Raw genomic sequence first — 24867 nt, 5'->3', positions numbered from 1 at the left:
CAAGAAACGGCATGACGGCGCGCGTGCTGTCACAGACGCCATGTGTCACCATTGCGGCCCCGTCACCAATAGTCCGTCGTCAGGCTTTTGCGACAGCACCACAGCGCTCGCTGCTGTCAGCACACACCAAGAGAGTGTTGTCACCATGGAATGACGCTACGAGTGTTGCCTACAAAAACATGTGACTGTTAATGATGTGCCCTCTAGTCATTATCGGTAAATATCCTGATGTCGACCATAGGGGTCATTCACTCCAGTCCTCTGGACAGTGCAGTGGTTGGCGAATGTTCTGTAGAAACGGAAGTAACATCCAGTGGCACCCAATGGAGCGTCATAGGACCAAATAATGCTCTCAATATACGTAACCAATTTATCAGCTAGGATTAGCAGCACTATAAGATAATTTGGTCTCGGTGTTTCTGAATACGGAAAACTATTGCTGAAGAACGATAGCAAGTATTGTGTCTACATGGTTTGGTAGACAAGAAATGTTCACGTAGATTTGGTAGCAGTCATTTTATTAAACAATTTTTTTGTGCAACGTAAGATCTAATTTAAAAAAAAACAGTAACTTCTTGAATAAGGAAGAAACCGTTTTGGAAAGAAATTATCTTCTTAGGCAATGGAAGAGCAATCATATTTATAGAGAGGTTGAAGGTCTGAATGAAACAGTCACTGCTTGCGGAAGAACTAATAAACATACATATTGTCTGAAAGCTGAAGGCTTTTAGGAAGAACAACAAACACAGCTAGAAAATATCACAAACTTGTAAGCAAACAATGCACAACAATAGCAGAAGTTCCAGTCCTGATGGAACAGTATGTAGTTTATTGCACTCAGATATAGTACGAGTTAGAGTTCCTGAAGGACAGTTCAATTTCACAGTTCAGTCCGGGTTAGAAACAAAATAAGAAGTCTTAAAAGCCCACTAGCAAATCACTGACATACTAACATGCTGCAGCTCGAAACTGAGTTCTTGGTTGATGAACTGTGACTATTACGCACCTGGCCCAAAAAGTCCACTCGGAAAGAAATCGCTGACCAGGATCTGTGCGCCGGCATAAATTCGGATCTCAGGGCCAGGATATATTCAGTTTTCCTTCCTGTGGCTGGCGTAAGAAAGAGATCCGTTGCGCCAGCGACCTATGCTGGTGCCATGGTCGCTGCTTTGTCTTCGAGTATGTCGCGGCCAAGTCGCGTCCGTCTGCGGGAAAGTTATCCCCTAGGAGTTACATGACCGCTTGCCTCGGATGTACTGTCGGTTACTGGCTGTGTAGGCGCAAGGCCTACCCATAGAAGTAAGGATTTAGAATAAGACTTGGACATTATTTCCACTTGGTTCATTGACTTTAAACTCACTTTAAATGGCGATAAACGTTAAATTACCGATATAACAAAGGAAAATAACGTCGCAATTTCTGATCAAAACATCAGTGGTGAATATCTGGTGCACTTGATATAGTGGAAATATGAAGTAAGACGACCACGTAAGATCAGCATTAGGGTAGGCGATGGGAGACAGATCTGTTAGGAGGATTTTCGGCTAACACAACGCATCGGAAAAGGGAAATCGCACACAAGACTCTAGTGTTACCAGTTCTTGAATACTGCTATAACTTTCGCGTCCAAATCAAGTAAAGATCTCAAGAGACATAGGACGAATTCAAAAAGAGGTGTTAGTATCGTAAAAGGTCGATATAAGCACTGATAAAGTGTTTACAGAAAAACCTCGATAACTTCAGTGGAAGTCTTTGGAGGAGCGACACGTAGTTCTCACGAAATCCTCGTGGCTATAGAGAGGAACTGTTAGATGAAATGTGTCTTTCGGAAAGCTGAAGGCACCAGAGTGGCAGTTTTGACGTTGTGATGAATAATGAAAACGAAGTACGTTCATAGGATTTATCGACGTATAAAAGGCGCACGACAATGTGAAATGATGCAAGATGTTCGAAAATCTGAGAATAATGTGACTGTACTATAGAGAAACACAGGTTATATACGTTACGTGCAATAACTACGAGGCAACTATAATACTGGAAGACCAAGAATGATGTGCTCATTTTCAGATGGGTGTCATACAGGGATGTAGTCTTTCACATACATTGTGTACATTCAAGAAGAAATGACGTAAATAAAAGGCTAAAGAGTGGGATTAAAATTCAGGGTGATAAGTTTCGCAGATGACGTTGTTATCCTCAGTGTAAGTGAAGAAGAACTACAGGACCTTTCGAATGGGTTGAAGAGTCCAATGAATACAGGATAAGGGTTGAGAGGAAACAGAAGAGATACGGTACCAACGAGAAGTAGCAGAAATCAGATTAGCCATAAACTTACCAAAACTGTGAAGGAGCCACACGCTCACCAGCTGGAAACCTCTACTGTATCATCAAGGCGAGGACCGAGCAAGCTGTGTGGCTTCTTCAGACGATATAAAACAAGATTAAATATTAGTTCTTTAATTCTTCAGAATACATCTTATCACCGCGTCTTCCGCGGCAGCTGTTGACTTCGTAAGTCGGAGTCAGGTCTGCTCAGTCCAGAGGCAGACTAGATTGCCAAAGACAGACGCATCAGTCCTGAACGCAGGATGGTGACGCGGAATGTGGAAGCTGCCTCTCTGTTGGCACTTTCCATCGAGTGGACTGCTACGGATGAGAAAGCGACCACGGGATGTGTCTTTTGGCTCACACGCTGACGTGGCATTACCCTACGCCTCTCAGGTCACTGCAAGTATTGTCCCACGGGATGGACCGCAAAGTCGATTGCCGTGACTTCAAGCTGAATGTTGACCATAGGCCACCAGTTTGGTAGGCCGTCTGATCCGAACGTTGCTGAAGTTTCAGAGCAACTGGTGCACTGAACTGGAGCTATGTATCAGTGACGGCGCCAATACTGGATGCTAGATCGTAGTTATCTGAGGCTACAGATCGGTTCTCGTCGCATCAGGCCATAAGAGTGTGACCAATTATGGAACAAATTTACACAAAATGTTACAGTACAACATTGAGAGAATCGAGTGCAAACGATATGAAGATCATCGACCCTACTGATCGACTGACTCTCGGGTAGCGGCTTACATTATTTATAGCGCTGAGAAGCATCTTTGCTCTACAACATCATTTGTAATAACTGAACTGGTTTTGTTCATTAGGAGTTGTCAGCAGTCTTCAGTTTTGATGTATTGGCTTACTCAGTTGTTTGTGTATCATGACTGCATAGTCAAACCCCTGGCAGGTTCAAAATGGTTCAAATGGCTCTTAGCACTATGGAATATAAAATCTGAGGTCACCAGTCCCCTACACTTAGAGCTACTTAAACTTAACTAACCTAAGGACATCACACGCATCCATGCCCGAAGTAGGATTCGAACCTACGACCGTAGCAGCAGCGCGGTTCCGGACTGAAGCGCCTAGAACCGCTCGGGGACAGCGGTCGGCCCCTGGCAGGTGCCGTTGCGTTCTACATAGCGCTTCTCAAATAATGTTACGAGAGTAACGGAGGCAAAATGGTCTGCATTTGTGGTACAGTTTTCTGCTGAGCTCGCTCGTACTCACATACAAAAATGGTTGCGTCGCCCTCTTAGTGAGCGACTAACCTAGCAGCTACTCCATGTGCTTGAGCAGTGCTAGGCTGTAAGGAAGGAGGAAACGTTTCTCTCTCCCTTTCCCCTACTATCATTATGTGCATCAATCGATGAGCACGAGTAGACAAAGTTAAGTAATTTTACTGCCTTGGAAGCAAATAAAGCCATGAAAGACGAAGCAAGGAGGACGTAAACAGCAAACAAGCACAGACAAAGAAGGCTTAATTTTAAGAAGAAATTTGTGAGGGTGTACGTATTGAGGGCAGCGTTGCATAGTAGCGAATCACAGATTGTGGGAAAAACAGAAAAGAAGAGAATCGAAGAGTTTGAGAGGCTGTACTATACAAGAATGTCAGAGATTTGGTTGACTGCTAAGATAAGGACTGAGATGGCTGTCTGCAGAGTCGGCGATGACATACGGAAATCATTGACAAGAAGAAGGGACAGGATGCTAGAAATTTATATTAAGGTATGGGAATAACTTCCAAAAGAAAGCTAAAGGAACCTGCACAAGCTAAAAATCGTTGAGGAGGACAGAGAGTGGAATACACCCCACAAATATTTGACGACGTATCACGCAAGTGCTGTTCGTTCAAAAATGGTTCAAATGGCTCTGAGCACTATGGGACTTAACATCTGAGGTTCTGCCAAGTTCGCAGGAGAGCTTCTGTAAAGTTTGGAAGGTAGGAGGCGAGGTACTGGCAGAAGTAAAGCTGTGAGGACGGGGCGTGAGTCATGCTTGGGTAGCTCAGCTGGTAGAGCACTTGGCTGCGAAAGGCAAAGGTCCCGAGTTCGAGTCTCGGTCCGGCACACAGTTTTAATATGCCAGGAAGTTTCATATCAGCGTACACTCCGCTGCAGAGAGAAAATCTCATTCTGGAAACATCCCCCAGGCTGTGGCTAAGCCATGTCTCCGCAATATCCTTTCTTTCAGGAGTGCTAGTTCTGCAAGGTTCGCAAGAGAGCTTCTGTAAAGTTTGGAAGGTGGGAGGCGAGGTACTGGCAGAAGTAAAGCTGTGAGGACGGGGCGTGATTCGCGCTTGGGTAGCTCAGTTGGTAGAGCACTTGCCCGCGAAAGGCAAAGTTCCCGAGTTCGAGTCTCGGTCCGGCACACAGTTTTAATCTGCCAGGAAGTTTCAGTAAAATAAATGTCGTGTGACTAGGGCCTCCCGTCGGGTAGACCGTTCGTCGGGTGCAAGTCTTTCGATTCGAAGCCACTTCGGCGACTTGCGTGTAGATGGAGATGAAATGATGATGATTAGCACAACAGAACACCCAGTCCCTGAGCGGAGAAAATCTCCGACCCAGCCGGGAATCGAACCCGGGCCCTTAGGATTGACATTCTGTCGCGCTGATCACTCAGCTACCGGGGGCGGACATTTGTAACAGTACAGCAGGTCTACGGAATATAAGTTCCTAAAGCATAAGAAATGAGTAAAATCACCATCTGAAGACAGCACCAATGTGCCGAAACATGTTTGAGTGTTAGTAAGGACGGTTTTTTGCATAGTAGGAGTCCGAATGTGGCCGTAACACGGCTGCTGATAGCGGTCAACAAACAAACGTTGAAGAGTTTTTGTTGTCTTACATGGTACATACAAGGCAAATTCTAAATGATGGAAACTGAAGAAATGAATTGAAATCTGTGTCACAGCCGAGATTCGAACGCGGGTTTCCTTTCTTATTAGGCAGGAATGCTGACCTTTACACCACCGCAGCACTATGCTAACGTTGCTACACTGACTACGTAAGTCCATTACCGTCCCTAAAACATACTTCAATACGTATTTTCAGTTTATTTTCCCCGTAAATCGTCACCATTGCTGGAACTCTCTGGCATAGGAATAGCAACCCAGCGTTGGACGTAATGGGGAAGACCTGTACCTCAGGTGATCTTACAGAATTATAACAATAATTAAAATTTCCTTATAAGATATATAAGATCACCTGATGTACAGGGCTTCCCGCCGGCCGGTGGGGCCGAGCGGTTCTAGGCGCTTCAGTCTGAAATCGCGCGACCGCTGCGGTCGCAGTTTCGAATCCTGCCTCGGGCATGGATGTGTGTGATGTCCTTAGGTTATTTAGGTTTAAGTAGTTCTAAGTTCTAGGGGACTGATGACCTCACATGTTAAGTCCCATAATGCTCAGAGCCATTTGAACCAGGGCTTCCCCATTACGTCCGACCCTTGGGTTGGAGAGCCCTGGCAATAGTGGCGATTCAGGGAGAAAATAACTAGAGGATATGAAATGAAGTTTATGTTTGGGAGGGTATTGGACTTGAGTAATTCGTGCAGGAAGGTTTATCATACTGCTGCGGTGATGTAAAGGTCAGCAATCATGCCTGGTAAGCAAGGAGACCCGGGTAATTTTAATTAAACTTCCGTCATTGTCTCGGGGAACATTTAACTATAAGTTCTAAATTAATGTTTCGGTTGTCAGGTACTGTATTTCATGCTTAGTAATAATCAATGACAGACGTTACCTTAACCATGAAGAGAGAATAATCGACCCTGATTTTCGTTTACATGCAGTAGTCTACAACTGGAAATGCCGGTTCGCTTCTTTCTGTACCTTAACTCCGCGAAGGAAGCTCGGTGAATGACAAGCAAAGGCGCCGAAAGCGTGCGGTCCGCTAGTCCAGCGGCGGTCGCGGCGCCGAATTTGATTGCTGGCCACTTTGGCGACCCCTGGGGCAGACGGAAGCCGATACCGGCGCTCCGGGCCGGCAGCCAATCGGAAGCCGCGGCCGCTCGATGGCCCTCCGTGCGGACCAATTGCGACAAATGGTCGCAAAAAGTGCGGTCGCCGCCGGACCCCAGCGGACGGCGGACACCCCTTTGCTGCTCGCTCGTGACGCAGAACTCTTTCCGCGTAACCCAACTCTGCCTAACTGGCCGATCGCCACACTCACTGTCCACCGTTACGGATGAGGGAGCGACGCGTCCCATGCAAAAAGCACTTTCCGCTAGCACAGGAGAGGTGAGGACGTGAGGGCTTGTGTGCTTGGAATGCTCGAGTAGAAAGGGAGAGAGGAAGTGCATTACTTTGTTGTATCAGGAAGGAAGGAAGGAAGACTAGAGTTCAACGTGCAGTCGGACAACGAGGTCACCAGAGACGGAGCACAAGCTTGGAATAGGGAGGATTAGGAAGGAAATCGGCTCTGCCCCTTCAAAGGAACCATCCCTGCATTTGGCTTAGTGAGTGTAGGGAAATCACGGAAAACGTGAATCTGGTTGGCCACACGGGGACTTGAACCATCGTCATGCCTAATGCGTGTCCAGTTTGATAACGAATGGGCCACCTAGCTCGGTGTTGTCATCTCAGCTATTGGCTCACAGCAAAAGTAATGCGTTTATGCGAACTGCAACTTCCAAGTTATAACGCTCAAGAGAGTGGATGACAAAAGAAATTGCAACGTCATTTTCGTCCGTGAAATCCAGATCGCTGCAGACATTGGCCTTCGTATAGGTTGCGTGTTTCTCGGCTTTCCAAAGGCATTTGATACATTTTCGCACTGTGGCTCGTTGTTGTTGTTGTGGTCTTCAGTCCTGAGACTGCTTTGCTGCAGCTCTCCATGCTACTCTATCCTGTGCAAGCTTCATCTCCCGGTACCTATTGCAACCTACATCCTTCCGAATCTGTTTAGTGTATTCATCTCTTGGTCTCCCTCTATGAGTTTTACCCCCCACGCTGCCCACCAATGCTAAATTTGTTATCTTTTGATGCCTCAGAACATGTCCTACCAATCGGCCTCTTCTTTTTGTGAAGTTGTGCAACAAACTCCTCTTCTCCCCAATTCTGTTCAATAACTCCTCATTAGTTATGTAATCTACCCATCTAATCTCCAGCATTCTTCTGTAGCACCACATTTCAAAAGCTTCTATTCTCTTCTTGTCCAAACTATATGTCGTCCATGTTTCACTTCCATACATGGCTACACTCCATACAAATACTTTCAGAAACGACTTCCTGACAGTTAAATCTATACTCGATGTTAACAAATTTCTCTTCTTCAGAAACGCTTTCCTTGCAATTGCCAGTCTACATTTTATACCCTCTCTACTTCGACCATCATCAGTTATTCTGCTCCCCAAATAGCAAAACTCTTTTACTACTTTAAGTGTCTCATTTCCTAATCTAATTCCTTCAGCATCACCCGACTTAATTCGACTACATTCCATTATCCTCGTTTTGCTTTTGTTCATGTTCATCTTATATCCTCCTTTCAAGACACTGTCCATTCCGTTCAACTGCTCTTCCAAGTCCTTTGCTGTCTCTGACAGAACTACATAGTGAACGAAATACGAACATGTCTTCCGAGTATATTGCAATCGGATGACTCAATAAAATATACTCGGTGTCCAAACTGTATTACTTCGGTTAAAATACTCGAGTTTTCGGCTGCTCATGGTCATGACTCAGCTGTTCTTTACTCCTGATGACGGTGTCAGAAACAACTGTGTAAAACTAGTATCTTTTAATCGAACTGACATGGCTTCTAAGCCGAAAAGATTTTATTCGACAAAATGTCAGCTCATCAAATATCAAACCAGATTCTGCTCTTCTTAGCAGATTGAACTCAACATGTTCTGCTAGAACGGGACGAAAACGACAGAGAAGAGATGGTTTCGGGATCGCCCCAATGAACCCTTTTACGGCTGCTTATGTTTAAAGTATACATAAATTACCTAGTGGATAAAGTCAGAACCTCTTTCAGGCAACTAGTAAACCAACGTTTCTTTAAAGAATCTAATGTAGAAAAAGCTTGAAATGTTGGAAAACTTTACGTATGAGTTAACACACGCATCTTAATGTGTATGACGTCATAGCTCCTGAACTATGTGTTGCACAGTGGAAAAAAAATGGCTCTGAGCACTATGGGACTCAACTGCTGAGGTCATTAGTCCCCTAGAACTTAGAACTAGTTAAACCTAACTAACCTAAGGACATCACAAACATCCATGCCCGAGGCAGGATTCGAACCTGCGACCGTAGCGGTCTTGCGGTTCCAGACTGCAGCGCCTTTAACCGCACGGCCATGCACAGTGGAATAACTTTGTAGGTACATTAAGTGACATGTGAAGGAACCGTCTGAAAACTGTGTTGCGAGTAGAAATAGTAGCAAAGAAGTGATAAATCAAAACATCATGTCTCATGCTACAGAATAAGGGTTGAGAGGAAACCGAAGACAGAAGGAACCAACGAGAAGTAGGAGAAGTCAGATTAGCGATAAACTCACCAAAACTGTGAAGGGGTCACACGCTTACCGGCAGGAAACCCAAACTGTATCGTCAAGACGGAGAGGTGTCAGAAAGAGAGAGAGTTTTATAAAGGTTTGAAATCAAGTTTAAAGTTTGTTGGAATAGGTAAGTACTCTCATTCTCAAACAGTGGATGAATAAAGTCCAGGTATTCAGGCGCCGTCACTTATGCTGTATCGAAGAAAAAAACACAGTTTCTAACAGCAATACCTGTCTTATTGTGTTAAATTTTGTCACAAGATTATATCTCTTAATTAGTACATTACGGCAACATTTTAAATTTTTAAATTAGGTCCATAATTACATGAAATACTGAAAACAAAATTTTTGTTGTCCATGCAATGCGTTAGACAGGTTACTTGAAACCGGAACCGGGTTCCGGCATTCTCGCTTAGTAATATTTACACTTTTGTCTACAGCAAGGTTGCCAGAAGACTGTAGAGAAACGCAGAGAGGCCAGCGTATGATCGACGATGCGTACGGAGCTTTCAGTGGGCCCTGAAAGTAAATAGACGTAACGTGTTGCCCTTCAGTAGGTGAAGTTATTGATTAATATACGATTACGCTGTTTGGAAAACCGAGCGAGAAGCGTAGTGCTTAGCGCACTGGAGTCGGGGAGAAGACAATTAAAAGCCCGTTCGTCCATCTGGATTCAGGTTTTGCGTGATTTCACTTAAATCTCATAAGTAAAATGCCGGGAGAGCTGTTTTGAAAATGGAAAGGACGACTTCACGAGTAATTTCATAACGCGAGCTTATGTCTCTAACGACTGCTGTGTCGACGGGGCGTTGAACTCTGACCTTTCATTTCCGTTCTTTTTGCTGGACAAAAATGACTGGAAATTGTATCAACTGCAGCATGCCTAGGAGTAATCATCCGGAGCAACCTAGAGGGTCAGACTACTCAAAAGCAACGGTAAAAATGTCAGATGACAGACAGAGACTCCTTGGAAGAATCTGAAGGTAATGTAAATCATTCACGAAAGAGGTGCTTTACAGAATGTTTGTTCAGTCGTTTCTTGGAGTATTGTTCATCCGTCTGAAGTGCGCACACACAAACACACACACACAGACACACACACACACACACACACACACACACACACACACACAGAAGATTCAACGAAGAGGGGCGCGTTTCGTCTTGTGATCATTTAGTAGGCGCCGTAGTGATACGGAGATGCTCAACGAACTCCAGAGTAATCAGTAAAAAGTGATGTTGCGTATCACGGGGAGTTGTTACTGCTGAAATTCTGAGAACTTACTTTCGAAGAAGTGGCAGGTAGCATAATAGTTTCTCCTACGTATGGTTCTCGAAGTGACCGCGATTGGAAAAATAAGCCATATAAGAGCTTATATGAAGCTTTAGCGACAATGATTCTTCCCACTAGGCATAAGGAGGGTGGGGGAGGGGGTAAAATGATGATGGTACCCAAAGTACCCTCTGACCCACGGTCAAAGGTGTCTTGAGGAGTACAGATGTAAATGTACTGTAGGATGGCGAAGTGCAGCAAGTCGTGCCTAGTATCGACGCTTGTTGCAGGGAACTGCATTTGATGTTCAAGGTAAGTAAATGCCATGATTTGCTCATAAATAGAAGGGGTGACCTATTACCCTTCGATCACCCCATTCGAGGTAAATCAATGGACACGTCAAAAAACATAAAATATCAACGATTACACGTTTAGTGCATCCTAAATGTGTTTGGCTACATAAAAGTGGTTTTAGGAATAGCAGATGCCTCGCTGGGATTCACTGCATGAATGCTATGGAAATGCATCTACGAAAGACGTGGTATGTATAACACTTGTTGGACCGATCCTAGTGTATTGCTCACCGATCTGGGAGCCTCACTTCATAGGATTAATAGAAGATCCAATGAACAATGGAGCTTTCGGTCACAGTTGTGTTTAGCAAGCAAGAGGACGTTACGGAGATGCTTGTCAAGCAGCAGTAGTGCGCACTACAAAAGAAGCGTTGTGCGTTACGAAGACGTTTATCCTAAAAATTCCGTGAGCTCTCGTTCGGTGAAAAGTGAGCAACATATGAATTTCTCTCCAAGACAACTCGCTAGACGACTACGACGGAAAATAAGAGAAATTCGGACACATGCGGTCTACCTACCCGCGATTTTACCAAGCGCCATTCCTGAATGTAACTGAAATATAGTGTGAAAACTTTAGGTTGTCAAAGCAGAGTAGCTCGAAAAATTAGCTTCACACGAAAAAATTGTGTAGAATCCAAAGTGGATTATCTTCGAGAGGGACATCTGCTGGTGCTAAAATTAGCCCATAGTCCCAGCCCCTGTGGGTGGGGCCGGAGGCAACTTTAAATTTCGAATGGGAACCCTCATTTTTTATTGCAGAAACAGATTCTACATAAAAACTACGTAAATTTTCTCTTAAACATTTGTTTTGATTCTTGGTAGTTGGCGCTGTAATTCAAGAAACTCCATGTTCTCATTTTTGCATGGAAAATGGTTACGGATAAATAAAACATAGTTATTTACTTCGTAATTTTGATCCGATATAACTAAAACTCTCCCTCTCTCCTCATACGGTGGGTTTGAGAGAAAGGAATTAGAGTTTTACATACGTTGGCCCACACATAAATCTTTTCCGCAGATTCGGTCAACATTTGTAAAACTCTAATTCCTCTCTCTCAAACCCCACTCTATGGGGAGAGAGGGAGAGTTTTAGTTTTAGCGAATCAAAATTTACGAAGTAAATAAATATTTTTTATTTATCCGTAACCATTTTCCACGCAAAAATGAGAACATTGATTTTCTTGAATTACAGCGCCAACTAACAAGAATCAAAACAAACGTTTAAGACAAAATGTACGTAGTTTTTTATGTAGAATCTGATTCTGAAATAAAAAATGGGGGCTCCCATTTGAAATTTTAAAGTTGCCTCCCGCCCCACCTTCAGGGGGCTGGGGTGGAGGGCTAATTTTAGAGCCAGCACATGTCACTCTCGAAAATAATCAACCTCTGATTCTACACATTTTTTCGTGTGAAGCTTATTTTTCGAGTTATTCTTGGTTGTCAACTTAAAATTTACACCCTGTATAATGATGTAGCTTGATTCACAAGTCCTATAAACCGCAGTGAAAAAAAATTTCTTAAAATTTATATTTCAGTAAGTGTAGTTTTAATAAAAGTAAATGTTTAATTTCGGGCAATTATGTTCTACCGTTCCTTTTTAAAACTGCGTTTACTTTTTAGAATTTAAATCAATACAAATTACTCACATCTTCCTCTGATGAGGTTCTACAAGTCATTATCTCTAAATTTCTGACACTGCCAATTAATTAATTGGTTTGCTTTCCTAAGGGGCAACAAGAACTGTCTTTACACTGTGACTATAGTATTACTTTCCGCTAATAGTGTAGACCATGGGATCCCAAACTTCTGTTTTCGGTGCCCCTCTACTGTCAAAAAGGGAAACTTTGCGCTATCCTTCACAACAATAATACTGCATTACCTACAGCAAGCAGCTAAAATGCGGGTGGGGAGAAAGAAGTAAGGACTTAGTCAAGAGAGAAAGCTGTGAAAGGGAGATTGCGTATGTGCTAATTTCTCTCTCGCCATTGCCAACTTAAAGTTGGTGCGTGGCACTTGTACCGATCAGCCATTACGGTGTAAATACCGCACGGAAGTAACATGGATTCAAGAAGACTCATTACTAAAGCCCCCAATTTCCATTCACTGTCATATCTTACACGTGCGTGCTTTCATAAACTGCCACGAGACCAAACTTTGGACAATGAAGCAAAAAACGATAAAAATACGCAGTGTCAAAATTCAGTTTCAGTTTTATACTTACATTCACTTTGGCACATGTATTAATCCATAGAAGGTTTTCGCACCTGTAAGTTGACAGCACCGACGTGGAGCCAACTCAACGTCTTCCCCTCTCACGAACACGGCGGCTAAACGACTCTCCCTCTGCATCACGCACGCCTTTTAGGTAAGGCGATAACTAAAACTGCACGTACAACAACTGCCACAACAATGTCCGTTATTAAAAATTGTTTCCTCAGTCACATCTTGCAATACTGATAAGTGCGATGAGTACACTTCACAGTTATATAAAAAAATTTACTGACGTTCTCGCGTTCATTGGATTATGAGCGGCAGAGTATTTGTTACAGTACGAACATTTGAAGTTAGTGTTTTACCTCAAGGATGTGCAAGTGAGGGAGAGCGAGATAGTACCTTTGTCGATGCGGTGAGGGGTGACGGGATAGGGGGAATGTTTTACTGTCTCCGGTTTGGAGCTGCCAAGCGAATAGTTCGCGCACTTCTTACCAGAATGCTACAATGGTACTTATTTGACACGGAAGAAACATATATTCGAGATTGTGCATTACACAGATAGACGCTCATCTTCAAATGCGTTACTCATATCCATTAAGGAAAATGAAACTGTTTTAAAGGTACTGTAACACCAAGCAATTAGTACAGAAAAACGACATTTCGAAAACACATTGAGTACTTTAACTCGTGTCAGATAATTTTATGTAAATAAAATTATTATTACTAGTAATTAATCGTTCATTTAATTACCATTTCCCGCGCGATCAAAAAGTCTGTATAAATTTGGAACCTTAATAAACCACCGAACAATGTAGATAGAGAGGTAAAAATTGACACACATGCTTGGAATGACGTGGGGTTTTATTAGAACAAAAAAAAACAACAACACAAAATGTCCGACAGATGGTGCTGGACAACAAAACGTCAGAGACTGCGCATGACAATCGTGTATAAAAGGAGCTGTAATGAGAGAGAGAATCAGATGCGCCAGCAGTCGCAGCATGTTGACGTTACCTGAAAAGGCGCTTTTAGTGAAACTGTATTATCAGAATGGGGAATGTGCTAGTTCAACGTTACGATCCTATCACCATAGGTAGGAGATTCGAACGGGTAAAGGTCCGTTGACAAATACAGCTGTGGCGAGAATGAATTCGAAGTTCGAAGCCACGGGTTGTTTAGAAGATAGACCCCGTAGTGGTCGACCGAGCACAAGGCGTAATGCTGCTGAGACAGTCCAGGAAGAAATGGAGACTGTAGCGGTTTCGTCTATGCCCGGGCAAGTCAGCGTTCGTGCAGTCGCACGTCGCACCGGCATTCCATACACTACTGTTTGGTTGGCACTTCCGCGTACCCTCGGATGCTGTCCGTATAAAATTCATCGGCATCATGAACTGTTACCAGGCGATTTAGTGAAGCGGAGGACATATGCGGTGTGGGCGTTTCAAAAGATGGCAGAAGATGAAGATTGGTTGAGTAAAGTGTTGTGGGCCGACGAAGCTCATTTCACGCTCCGAGGGTCTGTCAACGCCCACAACTGCAGAATTAGGGCTACCGAAAATCCTAGAACTGTCGTGAAAACTCCATTGCCCGACGAGAAAGCCACGGTATGGGTTGGGTTACCACATCTACCGTTATCGGGCCTTTTTTCTTCGAGGAAATGCGTGGTTCTGGTTTTGTAACTGCTACCGTGACTGGTGAGAGGTACGCCAGTATGTTACAGAATCGCATCATCCCCAGCCTGGCTGATAAACACCTGCTAGAACGTACGATGTTTATGCAGGATGGTACCCCACCCCATATTGCTAGACGCGTGAAAGATCTCTTGCTTTGGGGTTACCTGAAGTCGCAAGTGTATCGTGATCGACCGACATCTCTAGGGATGCTGAAAGACAACATCCGACGCCAATGCCTCACCATAACTCCGGACATGCTTTACAGTGCTGTTCACAACATTATTCCTCGACTATAGCTATTGTTGAGGACTGATGGTGGACATATTGAGCATTTCCTGTAAAGAACAACATCTCTACTTTGTCTTACCTTGTTATGCTAATTATTGCTATTCTGATCAGATGAAGCGCCATCTGTCCGACATTTTTTGAACTTTTGTATTTTTTCGGTTCTAATAAAACCCTATGTCATTCCAAGCATGTGTGTCAATTTGTGCCTCTCTATCCACATTATTCCGTGATTTATTCAGTTTTCAAATTTATACTGACTTTTTGATCACCCGGTACATTGTCAATGCCAGGCAATATATAACGAAACAGCTCCACTTCCCTCCCATCTTTAGTGCAACAACAAAAAGATTTTGACGATGGCGCCAATGGGAAAAAACGGTTTATCGATACGCAATCTTCCGACGTGTTCCGATATTCCACGGGAAAAGCAACTAAAAATGTGCGTACTGTTCTTCCTTCGGTCACTTTTCTTTGTGGGTGACAAGGAGACAGTTTTGGTTTGTCAGTTAACATCTTAACAAGGACACGGGAAGAAACCAATTTGCCCTATTGTGTAATATTTTACGCTCACTTCTATGAAACGAAGCCCTTCAAAAGTTGCCAAAAATTTCCCCTTCTAAAATAATAATTAGTTCAACCATTTTACTGTAAATTTTACATGATCTTCAATTTGGTCAAAATTAGCATGAGAAAAGAGAGTACTTTTTGAGCACATGAAAGCTATGGCAACACCTCCATTTAAGCGAGGAAAATTACCTGTATCCATTACCAGTTTCTAAATATGAGGTATTAAACAAAAAAAATTTTTCGACATACGCATTTGGTCCATAAAACGGCCAGTACATGTATTTGCATGGAAATTCGTGCTCTACTCATTACAGAGATCGACTGTTTCATAACTCGGCCCTTATTCGTAACAATTATTGTGAAAATAATTAAGTCTGTTGCAATACATCGGATTGGATGGAAGAAAGATGGCGACTACTTATTGATCCGCTAGGATGCGAGCAATCTGAAACAGAGGAGAGCTCACACGAAATGCTTGGAATGGAGGGGATATTGGACGACCGAACCACCACCTGACGCAGTTACACGCGCGGCTAAGGATGATAAAAAATATTTTTTAAAAATTGTTCAAATGGCTCTGAGCACTATGGGACTTAACTTCTGAGGTCATCAGTCCCCTAGAACTTAGAACTGCTTAAACCTAACTAACCTAAGGACATCACACACATCCATGCCCGAGGCAGGATTCGAACCTGCGACCGTAGAGGTCGCGCAGCTCCAGACTGTAGCGCAGCTCCAGACTGTAGCGCCTAGAACCGCTCGGCGACCCCGGGCGGCAATATTAAAAAAATTCATAAACATTACAATAGAAATATTTGATAGTAGACGTATATGACATGCACACAGTTCATTGCTGCAACTGCTGAAAACGCCCTTTCGCATAAATAAGTGCTTGATAATGGTTAGTATAACTGCAGTGCTTACTTTGCTATGCTAGCCTAAACTTTCAGATATTTTCCCAAAATAATGAATTATCCATCTCCTCAGAGCCACATTTGGCTGCAGAATCGTTTTTAATTACCAATGCTTGTTCTTGGAGTGTTTCCGACACCACATCTATGTCAATGTGAAAAGAATCAGTAGCCAATCTGAACTAGGGAAGTATCATTTGAATTCGTCCGTTAGATGCTGCAAATTATTTGATATTTTATTCGTAGTATCAGTTTCTTTAAAGACATCCATAAAGAGTGCTCCTTCCAGCTTACAAATAATCTGAGAAAACCGGAATAATTGCAGGCAACTGTTTTACGTTTCCAAAGTTGCAACTTATCAGTAAACTCTGTGATGGCATCCCGATGATAAATTATGTTCGAATCTTGCAATTCAAGTTCAGTGAGTTCAACGAATCTAAAATGTCTGACAGATAAGCCAATACGACTTGAACACTTGGCTCTCGAAGTTCCTCACACAATTCAGTTTTGTTTTGAATTTCCAAAAACTGAATCAATTCATCTCTAAATTTAAATAATCTAGCTGACGTATCTCCTTTCCACAACCAACTTAAATCCCTAGCGAGATCCAAGCATTGACGGGTCACCGTCTTTGCATATGCCGACCAGTTTTTGTCACGACGGTTGATATTTACTGAAGAAAATGAACTGCTTTTGAAGTAGTTGTTGGCTGTGTAGAAAATAGCGTCCCGTTTATGTTTCATTTTGTATATATCGAACTAAAACTAAACGTTGACAACAGTATGCAACATCTGTACTCTAACATAACTGTATTGCGAAAAATTCGGATTCTTTCACAGCCTGTACTACCTGATTTGTCATGTCTTCGGCCATATCATCAACCCTAAGTTTCACAGTGTTGTCAGAGAGCAATATTTATGAAAGTTTTTGCTTACTTTCTGGTGCGAGGACATTATCAGCTGCTTTCAACTAGGAGGGTTTGACAAATGTTTTTCCGACAGTATGATTTTTCTTAGCCTTCTAGATAAATGGCGGTAACTCGCTGGAAGCTAAGATCTCTTTTTCAGAAGACTGAGCGATGGATTCAGTACTATCCAACTTCATACGTTTGAAACTCGCACATTTTGCAGCAAAAAATTCCATCGGCTTACCTTTTAAAGCGCTGTGTTTAGTCCACAAATGTCGATCCAGACGACAAGATCTCACGGAATCATTGCTGACTACTTCATAACAAACAACACATTGCGGCTGGTCAGCACCATTGCTTAGTACAGCAAAGACACCGTATTTAATGCAATCATCACTGTATTTGCCTTTTTTCGACAAGATCATATTGAAGTAATAACTTTACAAGTAGATAGTTCATTTTCACATCAAAAGTACACATGACTAAATTGCTTGTTTACTCCTTAGCCGCTTTCAGTGTGGATTCCGAAAATTTCGATCCACAGTCGACAACCTGACCCTCCTCGAGGCGGCTATTCAGCAGGCTTTCCTCCGTCAGCATCACTGTATCGGTATCTTCTTTGATATCAGTAAGGCATATGATACTACTTGGAGACACTGTATTCTTGCACAACTGCATCAGTGGGGCTTTCGTGGCCGCCTCCCTATTTTCATTCGGTCTTTCCTGTCTCAGCGGTTTTTTCGGACCCGCGTTGGTAACACACTGTCTGATCGCTTTGAGCAAGAGAACGGTGTCCCCCAGGGCAGTGTTTTAAGCGTTACCCTCTTTGCCATAGCAATCAACAGTATAACGTCTACAGTGCGGAGTCCAGTACAGTGCTCCTTGTTTGTGGACGACTTTGCTGTTTTCTGTTCCTCCTCTAGTGTTGCATCCGCGAGCCGTCAATTGCAACTAACGGTGCGGCAGTTAGAGGAGTGGGCTGCAAAGACGGGTTTTAGGTTTTCTGCCGATAAGTGTGTTTGTGTTCATTTTAATCGTTCTCGTCGTCTTTTTACGTTGCCTGCCTTGCATATGGGGGATACTGTCCTACAGTTTGGAGACACAGTGCGGTTTCTAGGCCTAATTTTTGACTCCAGGTTGTCGTGGTTGCCACACCTACGTGACTTGAAAGCCAGAACGCTGAAGGCACTGAACATCCTCCAGTGCCTCAGCCACAGGTCTTGGGGAGCGGACAGGGCGCGTCTCCTTCAGTTTTATCGAGCTTTCGTGCGCTCACGGCTGGACTATGGCTGCACAGTATATGGGTCAGCGAGGCCGTCTTATTTGCGGATCCTTGACGCTGTTCACCATGCTGGGATTCGACTGGCTACGGGTGCTTATCGGACCAGTCCCGTACCCAGCCTCTGTGCTGAGGCTGGCGAACCGCCACTTACCATCCGGCGGCAGCTCCTGCTGGTGCGCCAAGCTTGTAAGTTTCTTGCAGCTCCCAGCTCGCCTGCTCACCATCTTGTTGCCCATCCACCTCTGGATCGCCTTTTTTCCCGCCGTCCCCGGGCTACGTTGCCGTTTGGGATCAGAGTGCACCGTGTGCTTGAGTCCCTCGGTGTGGAGTCTGTACAACCCCAAATCCTGGGTTTTAACCGCCTGCCACCCTGGTTACTGAAGAGGCCACGTGTGATTTTAGATTTATTGCAGTACAAGAGAGATTGCACTCCTGCCACCGTTTTTAATGCCGCATTTTCTGCTATTTTATCTGAGCACCACGACTATGTAGCTGTTTTTACGGATGGGTCGAAACAAGGGGATTCCGTGGGTTGCTCAGTTGTTTTTCCGGATCGTGTCCTCAAGGTCCGCCTGCCTCAGACTTTTACTGTCTTTGATGCAGAATTGTCTGCGATCTTGCGGGCACTGGAGACGATGAGACTTTCTTCCTCTCTTAAATTTCTTGTCTGTTCCGATTCACTCAGTGCCCTTCAATCCTTGCACCGTTTGTATCCGGCGGATGAAGTAGTCCAGACCATCCAGGATGCCCTCCTCCGACTACAGCGACTAGGGAAGGTTGTAGCTTTCTGCTGGGTTCCGGGGCATGTCGGCATTGCTGGGAATGAACGGGCAGATCTCGCAGCCAAGGAGGCGTGTCTTGATCCACACGTATCTCAGTGTGCTATCCCGTTGCACGCACTCACCTCGCTGTTGAGCTCCAGAGTCATGTGTCGGTGGGAGGATGAGTGGCTGGAAGTGACTGACAATAAGCTCCGTCTAGTCAAGCCCACAACGCGTGTGTGGTGTACTTCCTTTCAGCCCCATCGACGGGACGAGGTTCTCCTCACTCGGCTTCGAATAGGCCACAGCCCTATGACGCATGGCTTCCTGCTCCGGCGAGAAGACCCTCCATTGTGTGGTGCTTGCGGCGTCCAGGTCACTGTGAGCCACATTTTACTGGATTGTGTTTTATTTTCTGACCAGCGGGCCTCGGCTGAGTTGCCAGCGGACCTGCCAACTCTTTTAGGCAACACTCGGACGAATGTGGTTAAAGTTTTAAAGTTCTGTGCCTTGTCACATGTTTTTACAAAGATTTTAGGGAGCGGATTTTAATTTGCTCACTGTGTGACAAGCTTGCCCATCTTTTCTGTAAGTGCCCAGCCAATGACACATTCCTGTGTCATTCTTGTTGCTCTGTTTTCCCTTCCCTTCGGTTATACTTTCTTATGTAGTAATTTCCCTCTTTTCCTGTTTTCTTTGAATGTGTTTTTCAGTTTTATTAGGTCTCTCCACATTCGTTCCTTTTAATGTGTCTCAGGGCGCTGATGACCTCGATGTTGAGCGCCCATAAACCCCAACACACACACACACTCATCCGTAGTGCAGGCCGGAGTGGCCGTGCGGTTCTAGCCGCTACAGTCTGGAACCGCGAGACCGCTACGGTCGCAGGTTCAAATACTGCCTCGGGCATGGATCTGTGTGATGTCCTTAGGTTAGTTAGGTTTAAGTAGTTCTAAGTTCTAGGGGACTGATGACCTCAGATGTTAAGTCCCATAGTGCTCAGAGCCATTTGAACCATTTTTTCGTCGATAGTGACTGATCAACTCAGTCCAATTAAGTCTTGAGTGCCAAACCCATTGCTGGGAACAATTACTGTGTCGTTGAAGCCGTGCTGTGCAATCCGAAACTACGTGCAACGATAGGCAATGTTTTCGAACGTTTTGTGTTGTCGTACGTCTGACCTTTGTATCTGCACAGTGAGTGTACTAATGCGTGCAAACTTAGCTTACCACTTACCGCGCAAATGGACAAAACATCTGAACTGTCTTCTCAAGTCCAGGGAGTGAAACAGACATTCAAAATAGATATGACCCTGGCCCTGTAAGGCAGCTAATATCAGGTGCGGATTGTAACAAAAATCATTAGAATTGCTGCTGTCACGTGAGTAGAATGCATGAATTAATAAAAGTGAAAGTTTGGGGTCTATTGTAGATAGACCAAACAGCTATTCCCTTTTTTATTCTATATATAATTTATCAACTGTTGCTTTCAGGGATCAACTGATAAACAACAATCATGTTCAATTACTTTTGACACTCAGTAACAAAATATTTGAGTGTTGGACATATTGAAATGACGATTATTAAAATCGTTATGACAGGCAAGAATGATTATAAAAAATCCCCATCAGCTCATTTAAATCTACATTGTCATAGGTAGTCAATGCACTGAGTTGGTGGAGATTAAATTTACGTAAGTTGGAGTGAGCTAAATCTGCACTCAACATTTACTGTGCCCTAACGCGCGATGGTACTTTACAAAGCCGCATCTGCAACGGAATTGTCTCCATGCTGGATCTCAAACGCTAATTCCCTACACTGGCATTTACTGAATTCACTCAGTCGCAACTTTCCTGCATTCCGTAGAACGTTAATCTTTTCGTAGTCGAAATAATGGCTATTGCACACTCCTTATGGGTTGGGGCGACGTGCACACTTTCTTTGCCCGCAAAAATTCCTGCAGTAATAATTAACTGCCGCTTTGCTATCTGTCGGCACAATACGTGAAGTGTATCATCCTCACTTCGCAGAAAGCAAAGCTCTCAATGTCCTCGCTTATTTACACACACTTGTGCAGTCCGCCGCAAGACGAGAGAGAAATAGATAATGTCTGAAAATGCGTTTGTACATTGGAGATTTCCCCAACGTGTTGCGTCTGTGTCGCCAAGTATGGCTTCAGCCAATCACCGTCTCGCAAGAGGTGAATACATCTTTAATTTTCTTACTGGGTCACAGCCTAGCCCTGTTATTGACATGCAGCCACTTACCCTCGGTCCTGGCCTTATTTACTTTAAAAGGTATAATGTATTGTTCTGGTCTTATCCCTTTCTGTGCTGAAGCTCGCCGTTCTCTTGCTACATGGGAGTTTGACGATATCACTAACCACCTGCTCGGTTCATCTCCAAAATTTGTTTCGCTTTAACTTGTTTGTTCCATGCCATTGTCCATATTAGTAGAGAGGGTTTTGTTAGTTTTTGGTACATGAGATTAACTGCAGTTGCCTTTTGTTGATATAATATAATTATTATTTTCAGATGATCTCATATTGTATCGTCTTGTCATTATGGACCAATCTCACGTAAGGTACGTAAAATTTGGACACCTTACAGTGTGCTCATACGCTATGAATTCCACCTGTCGGACTGGCTACGGTCAGTCACTGTGCTCACATTCAGGCTGATGATTGGTTTGCTTAAACGAGTGGGTAGTGACCAAACTGGTAGGTAATCAGTCCCTCGTTCTGATTAAAATAATTCCATAAGGGTGTGAGTAAAACAAACGAGACACACAAAACAGAGCTGGAAGAAAGGAAAAACCACAAGAACGACATAAGGGCAGCAAACACTAAAATGGACAAAACTGGACAAGCAAATCACACAGAGATGCAAGAGACAGGTATAAGGGATACAAACAATAGAGCAGATGGCCGTGTCTGGCCGACCATGAGAATGAAAAGGATATGCCAGCCAGTCTGCAACACATTAAAACATCCTGTCTAAAAGCACTAGGATGGAGAACACAAAAGGACAAGGAAATGCACTAAAATTTAGATAGATTGATAAAACTCACTCTCACATATGAAACATAAAACTATGTTAGCCAATGAGGTGTTGCCAGCTTAAATTAATGGTAATGAGTCCAGTAAACTGAAGATTCTGAAGAGGGACAGTTCAACAAGATACGGGCCCCTGTCAGCCGCGCAAAAACCAGGTTTCCTGGAGGGCAATGCAGAAAGCAGATGTAAGGCTTAACAGTTGCTGTAGCTCAGCCGGATGGTTAAAAAAACCGCCGCAATTCCACAGGAGGCTGGGAAGGCATGGAACTTTCAGTGAGAGTTTAGGCCTCAGGGTCACCTGCTGCCACTGACTTATTGCCTGAGCATTCTATATCCATTGTGTCTGAGGGTCCTGCGAGATCTAGGTCCTCAGCAGATGCCAGAATCTCCACATCCTCAGATGCAGAGCTTGTAGGTAGCGGTGGTGAGGGTGCCACAGCAATTACCTTGGTCTTGGGGGTCTTCTTTTTGGATTTCTCTCGCTGCTCCTTGGGTTTGATTGGCTGGGAGGGCTTCACTGATTCAGTCTCCAGGACCGAGGATGAGCTGCTTTTGGGCACTTCAGCCAGTGGCAGGTATCATCCTTCCCACTAGTAGAAAGCTGGGAAGGGAGGAACCCAAGGGACCCCATCAGAGTGAGAGGAGTCGAAGAGGACTTACGCTTCTCTGGCTGAGAAGTGGGGACTGATAACCCCGATGGTTGGATGGGGAGTGACGTTCATGAAATAGGTGGTGTGGGAGCAACATAGTGGTAAGTGCCCCCACCACCAAGGGGACTGGTGTAGTCTTATGGCTCTGAGACACAACTGGAATTTGTGCAATGGGTGGGGCTGGAACAGTAGTTATAGTGGCAGCATAAGATGTTGTCATGCCCACGTTATGGAACCTTTCAAATTTCCTCTTAGCATCAGTGTAGGTCAGTCGGTCCAGTTTCTTGTATTTTCCTCTCTTTCTGTAAAACCCTGCAGTGTGGCGAGCAAGGTGAATGATGCTCTCCACAGTTGTCACAGATGGGAGGCGGCCACATGGTGTATTGGGATGCGAAGGACGTCCACAATTTCGGCAGGTGACGCTGGATGTACATCGGGAAGACATATACCCGAACTTCCAGCACTTAAAGGACTGCATTGGGGGAGGGATAAATGGCTTGACATCACAGCAGTACACCATCCTCTTGACTTTCTCGGGTAATGTTTCAGCCTCGAAGGCCAAGATGAAGGCACCGGTGGCAATCTGAGTATCACTTGGACCCCGATGGACGCGCCGGACCAAATTAAAACCTCGCCTCTCTAAATTGGCACGCAGCTCATCATCAGACTGCGAAAGAATTTCCTTGTGTTATATGATATCCTGGACTATATTTAAGCTCTTATGGAGCATGATAGTAACAGAAACATTCGCCAGCTTGTCACAAGCGAGTAATGCCCGTAACTGGGCAGAAGATGCTGTTTCAATCGAGACTGACCCTGACTGCATTATGGACAATCTGTCCACCTCCCCAAACTTGTCTTCTAAATGCTCTACAAAGAACTGAGGCTTCATCGACACAAAGGATTCCCCATCAGCTCTGGTACATACTAGGTACTGGGGCAAATAAGGTTTGCCGCTATCCTTAGCCTGGGGTTCCTCCCATGGTGTTGGGTTGGCATGCAGGGGAACGACTTGGGGTCATACTTATGTGCATTAAATTGAGCCCGTGGACACTTAGAGACTGTTTGTGTTTGACCACCAGCAAGAGATGAGGTACTACACTTCATGACGTGTCAGCCGCCCTGATGCCACCCACTCTGACCAGCAGCAAGCAAAGGCCACCCAACATCTGGAGAATGAGCGGAGGTGCAGAACCACTTCGATGGATGCGAAAGGTCTCAGCACACGATTGACATGATGCACCATGTAAGGCTCCCCTCCCCAACTGTCTCGCTCTTCGGAAAAATTTTGAAGAAATGAGGCCAGACCCTACAGGGGACCATCACATAAAGGCCGAAACGTGTAAGAGTCCTTTTAGTCGCTCTTACGACAGGCAGGAGTACCTCGGGCCTGTTCTAACCTTCCGATACGCAGGGGAAGCAGGCTGATGATCTAAGTCGAAAATGAATCTCAGAGAACACAGGAATTACTGGGTACGCTGTAGACAGTTCGTTGTAAACACTAACACATCTGCCTTCATTAAATAGCTTCTTTTTTAATAACATAACGCATTGGTACCGCTCGCGCCAGCCACACGCCCTTTTATACGTCCCCACGTGCCCCTTGGAGGCACACCCCACAGTTTGAAAAGGAGTGGTGCTGCGGTTCCTTTGGGTTAAATGCTTAATTTGTTTGGTAATGGTGATGTAGTCGTTCTGTTCGCCAGAAATGAAATAAAATGTTATGTTTATTATTATTTTTTGCATCATGCACCGACTGTGGTAGTCAAACTTGATTGGTTACCATCAGATGTTGCTTCAGAAGATTAGTTATGTTTCGCATATGAATTGATTTTACAAGCTGTACTTCACATGACTGAACCACGTAGACTTCGCCAAGTTCTCTCGAAAGTTCTGCATTCATTTTTATTTTTGCGAGCTTATTACCCATCCCTAGCTCCTACAGAACTTTTCGACTCCTCTACTTGCATTCACCTTAAGTAGGACTATTACGTTGTTCTTGAAGTCTGAGGACATTTCACTTGTCCCATTTATCGATGCCAGCAGAATAGGGAAAACAGATCTGACGTTCTTTACCTTACCAAGGATCTCAATAATTATGAGTAAATATC

The sequence above is a fragment of the Schistocerca serialis genome, chromosome 8 (genome assembly GCF_023864345.2).
Source record: "Schistocerca serialis cubense isolate TAMUIC-IGC-003099 chromosome 8, iqSchSeri2.2, whole genome shotgun sequence".
NCBI lineage: Eukaryota > Metazoa > Arthropoda > Insecta > Orthoptera > Acrididae > Schistocerca > Schistocerca serialis.
This window is presented reverse-complemented; position numbering follows the sequence as displayed.